This window comes from Acipenser ruthenus, unplaced genomic scaffold (assembly GCF_902713425.1).
Source record: "Acipenser ruthenus unplaced genomic scaffold, fAciRut3.2 maternal haplotype, whole genome shotgun sequence".
Classification (NCBI taxonomy): domain Eukaryota; kingdom Metazoa; phylum Chordata; class Actinopteri; order Acipenseriformes; family Acipenseridae; genus Acipenser; species Acipenser ruthenus.
This window is the reverse complement of record NW_026707521.1, coordinates 289729-295185: the sequence shown is the minus strand read 5'-3', so window position 1 is coordinate 295185 and position 5457 is coordinate 289729. Positions and strand designations below refer to the sequence as shown.

Here is a 5457-nt window from a genome sequence, read left to right as displayed (position 1 = left end):
CGAAGCGATATGAACTACAACCAGTAATATTTCAGACTTCCTGAGCTTTAAACATGTATTAACAATGAACACATACAATCAATTAAAAACAAAGCTTACGTAGTCGGCAGGATTCGAACCTGCGCGGGGAAACCCCAATGGATTTCTAGTCCATCGCCTTAACCACTCGGCCACGACTACATGCACGCGCGAGTATTTGTGAAAATATCCAAAAGAAGTAAACGAAACCAGTAGTAATGCTGTAGATGGCAGTATAGGCTAACTAATGAACCAAAGTCAAATGTCTTTGTTGAAACTGTCAGATTTGTACAAGGCAAGCACACGTGGGAAATGTAAATACAATATAATTTTTGTTAACGTTCATAATAATGAATACATCTTTATTTCAAAATACGTAGCTATTTAACTGATCTTTTCAAGAAACACCCCCATCCACAAAAACAAAGTAGTTATTTAATTGAACTGAAAAATTGACTTGCTTCATGGCTGTTGCCAGAGCACTCGAGCACGTTCTGGCTAGCGTGAGCGGACTTAGCAGATAACAAGATCTACAAAATATTTCATGCTAATAAAACATACCATAATTATGTTCGTTTTTATTATACATGGTAACTTACAGAGACTAGGGTGTGTGAACTATGCATCAGCTGTAGAGTCACTTACATTTACATCTCACCCGAAAAACGGAGCACAAGGAGGTTAAGTGACTTGCTCAGGGTCACACAATGAGTCAGTGGCTGAGGTGGGATGTGTACCGGGGGACCTCCTGTTTAAAAGCCCTTTATCTTTAACCACTGGACCACACAGCCTCCTATAACAAAATCACACCCCAGATGGGACTCGAAACCACAATCCATGGCTTAGAAAGCCAGTGCCTTATCCATTAGGCCACAAGGACTGACACGAAAAGCACATTTGGTAGTAATAAAGAAAGTGGGAACAATAGTATCGTGGTTTAATACATCATATCCAAGCCATCGTTGGTGTTCAAACACAGCAGAGTGTTACACTGGGAAAGGGCCGTACTTGTCAGTACGTATTTGACATTCATGTGGGAAGATTTAAGATTGTGAAGAAGTTTAAGTATGCTGCGTATTTGCGCATTGGGAACCTTACATAATTAGGTTTTTGATTAATGCCACTTTCTTACGGACAGTAATCAAGGTGACGATACAAGACCAGAGCCAATAAAGCAGTTATTTTCCTGTCCTTTCATTACCATATTCTAGTGTGCTTGTTCAGAATATGCGTGAATCGTGAAAACGTCTTGCGAATATGTGAACAAAGCCAGCATTTACTTTATTGATCACCATGTGGATTAACCGCTATTGGAACACAGATGATTGTGTTAAAGATGTTAATAGACTTTTAATGTACACATTTTAGAGCTAAACATTTGTTGAGACAGTTCAAGCGCTGTAGCAGTGTTTAACTATTTCCTGGATGTTTGCCTTTTGGTCTTACTCTGGAAAAAGTAATAATAATAATAAAAAGTAGGCAAAACCATTTTTTGAGAAACCGCATTTGGGAGAAAAACTAACAGTTTGGAAACACATTTGCAAAGGCATTGGATTCTATTGTGGTGTTTCCGAACTGTTGAACGTTTCTCATTACATGCAGGTTTACTGGCTTGACAAAAAGGCGATTGACGAAAAGAATGCTGTCTCGATAGCAAAATCGCGTCAAGCTGAAATAGCTCAGTTGGGAGAGCGTTAGACTGTAACGATCCCTGCTTCGATCCCGGGTTTTTGCAAACAGCACGACTAGGGCTATTTTTTCTTAATTAATTTTTGAATTAAAAAAACAGCACATAATTTCTTCAGTGTAATTGGAGGAAATAAAAACGTATTATAGTGCCATTTTCTAATACGATAAAGAAATGCAAAAAGCATCATCTCTGCGTGGGCTTGAAACACCAAAATTTCGATTAACAGCCCAACGTGCTAACCGATTATGGTGTTTTATTACATAACACCTTGGGAGTCTCAACAGAACAGTGTGTATGCATAGAGCTAAAATGGAAACCAAATATATACGATTCAAATGGGAATCGTATTCAGATTTTAAGCACAAATCTGATAGACTTCACAGTGCAAAGGAGGAAGGCAGACAATGCAAATGAGGCAACTGGCTCCTACTTTTTAAATCATACGAGAAACTTGAACCCAATTTAGCTTTTAACCGCCTGCAGTCTGGAATGAGTTTGAAATGTTGTTGTAACACCTCACTGGGCAACAGCAATTGCATTATATGAAAGCTCCTGTTAATTTGTCAGCGGCACAGCTACCGGTGCCACTCAGAGTTGGAGGGAGACGGTCGGCCACTTGCCCATAAAACAATACTTTCAGGGATCATTTCTGCAGTTTGTTTTCAACAGAATTGCTAAACTATCTAGAGAGTATAAAGCATTCCTGCTTCGGAGGAAGTCTTCTGCCGGGATTTGGAGGGGCTTTCTTCAGGAGCTGTGGGGATGCCGATGCAACCAGGTGTGCGGAGGCACAATGTAATTCGTTTTACATTGTGCGGCAAAATTGAAGAGAATTACCTAACTAGAATTGACTTCAGTAGAAAGATTATCCAGAAAATGTTGGAGACTTCAAAAGACCTGAACTGTTTAATCAAGAGACCTGGAACTGAGGCAAGCTTTGATGTAAGTTTTGTAAATTCTGAAAAAATGGAAAAGTTTTTACAAAGATATAGAATGAGAAAGAATGAACTTCCTCTGAAACATTTTTTGGTTGAACCTCTGTCTGACCGGGAGATTAAAGTTGTGACTATACAGTTTTATAATGAGTCTGTTCATGAATATGACGTGGAAACATGGCTTAAGAGATACTGCAAAGTTACTTCATCTAGCCGCAAAGTTGTGGACAGAGATGGCGTGTGGAATGGAGCACGTCAGTGGCTCATTCAACTGTTTAAGGATCCAGAGGGGATTGGTGGGGTGCGTCACCTTCCCAGTAATGTGACTTTGGGGGCAGCTCGTGGGTTTGTTGTATACAATGGGATGCCGAAGCTGTGTCGTAACTGTGGACAACTGGGACACCTGGCTGTGAGTTGTTCTTTAACTAAATGCAAGAACTGTGGAGGGCCGCATGTAACTGCTCTCTGCCATGAGGAGAAACACTGCAATCTGTGTGGGTGTCACAAAGACGGCCAGAGTGGGTGGCGTCAGACCAGAAAAGGAATACACAGACGATGGTGATGATGAGCTGAGTGCAATGGCTGCACTCAGCGTTTATTAACAAATAAAAGGTTTCAAACAGCACAAAAACACAGGACACGGCACTTGCGCCAAAATAAACAGACATACAAAACGACTAAACACTAAACAGACGGTGCAGGACAGACGAACAAACACGGTGAGTACAAACAAAACACTTTACTTTTAATGATTTTAACTCTCCTCTCTCTCTCACCCGTTCTCCTCTTCCGAACACCTAACCCTGAGTGCAAGAAATGTGCGTCTATATATACTATTGTGCTGGGATTCAATTACTAATTCATTATTCACTTGAATCCCAGCACGTGAATTAATTCTGTGCAACCCCGTGCTCGCATATTATATTTTAAATGCACGTGCGTGATGTGCAATCCCGTGCCTAAATACAAATATACAATTTAAACACACGTGAAACACAGACCTGTTTATATCCCGTGTACCAATCTATACACCAACATTAACATACGCATGCATATATACAACACAGAACACACAAATGCACACAGGGGCGGGGCACTTTGCCACATATACCCCCCCTTGTGCGCAGCACACATGGCCTCAACGGCCACCTCCCCCCTTAAAAACCCAGCAGTCCAGGACAAAGTCTCGGGCTGGGAAGGGAGGCTTCAGTGGGCCCATGGCTGGAAATGCTGTCAGCTCCCCTGCCGGTAGTGGCACGGCTGACAGCATGCTGGTCCCGTCCTGCAGCGAAAAAGCTGCGGGGGCAGGTGGTCCCCCGACCTCCCCCTTCTTCGTAGCCGGCAGCTCCCTCCTGTGGGGCTCCGGCCACAAGAACTCCTGCAGCGAAACTGCTGCTGGGGAAAGTGGTCTCCAGACCTCGTCCCCCTTCTTCGTGGCCGGCAGCTCCCCTTTCTGGGGCTCCGGCCACCGTACTCCCTGTGGAGGTACGGGCAGCAGAGGCAGCTCCTGCTCCTCTGCTCCGGGCGGTGGCGGAAACAGAGGCAGCTCCAGCTCCTCTGCTCCTGGCGGTGGTGGAGGCAGAGGCAGCTCCAGCTCCTCTGCTCCTGGCGGTGGTGGAGGCAGAGGCAGCTCCAGCTCCTCTGCTCCTGGCAGTGGTGGAGGCAGAGGCAGCTCCAGCTCCTCTGCTCCTGGCGGTGGTGGAGGGAGAGGCAGCTCCAGCTCCTCTGCTCCTGGCGGTGGTGGAGGCAGAGGCAGCTCCAGCTCCTTTGCTCCTGGTGGTGGTGGAGGCAGAGACAGCTCCAGCTCCTCTGCTCCTGGTGGTGGTGGAGGCAGAGGCAGCTCCAGCTCCTCTGCTCCTGGCGGTGCTGGCTCCCTCTGCTGTGGCGGCTGGGCATGTGCGCGCCGAACAGGTGATCCTGGTCGCAGAGGAGGCACCCCGACGATGGCTTGTTACATCGCCGTGGATGCCTGGCCCTTAGGCGGCACTCCTCCTCCCTGTCCTTCACCTCTTTATCTGTCTCCCGCTTGGGCTGTGGAGGCAAAACCAGCAGGCATTCACCCTCTGCTGGTGGAGATGGGGACAGCAGGTACTCCTCTGCTGGTGGTCCTGCTACCTGGGCTGCTGTTCCGTTTATCGTTGCCTCCAGGTAGCTGAGGAGAAACTCCACACCTTCCTCCAAGGTGTTTGGGGTGTGTTCCTGCTGATAGGCCTCCCATCTCTCACTGTCCATCATCCACAGGGCCCGAACGACTATGGGCAGAGCCTGGGCCTCCAGCCCAGCATTCTCCAGGAACCAGTCCCGCCATTTTGTGGCGTCTTCTGCCATTATATATATATATATATATATTTTTTTTTTTTTTTTTTTTTTTAACAAAACCCCTCCTGGTCTGACGCTTGGAGGCGCGGCTATCCCACGATGACACCACGTGTCACAAAGACGGCCAGAGTGGGTGGCGTCAGACCAGAAAAGGAATACACAGACGGTGGTGATGATGAGCTGAGTGCAATGGCTGCACTCAGCGTTTATTAACAAATAAAAGGTTTCAAACAGCACAAAAACACAGGACACGGCACTTGCGTCAAAATAAACAGACATACAAAACGACTAAACACTAAACAGACGGTGCAGGACAGACGAACAAACACGGTGAGTACAAACAAAACACTTTACTTTTAATGATTTTAACTCTCCTCTCTCTCTCACCCGTTCTCCTCTTCCGAACACCTAACCCTGAGTGCAAGAAATGTGCGTCTATATATACTATTGTGCTGGGATTCAATTACTAATTCATTATTCACTTGAATCCCAGCA

The 5457-nt window shown here is 45.8% G+C and overlaps 1 non-coding gene and 1 pseudogene across 1 annotated transcript; one reads left to right on the top strand and one right to left on the bottom strand.

The window, feature by feature from the left end:
• Positions 1–98: 98 nt before the first annotated feature.
• On the bottom strand, positions 99–180 carry trnas-aga (transfer RNA serine (anticodon AGA)). The gene has a single exon. It is a non-coding gene; the product is annotated as a tRNA-Ser (tRNA).
• Positions 181–2332: 2152 nt separating this feature from the next.
• On the top strand, positions 2333–2425 carry LOC117418731 (small nucleolar RNA U3; annotated as a pseudogene).
• Positions 2426–5457: the final 3032 nt, after the last annotated feature.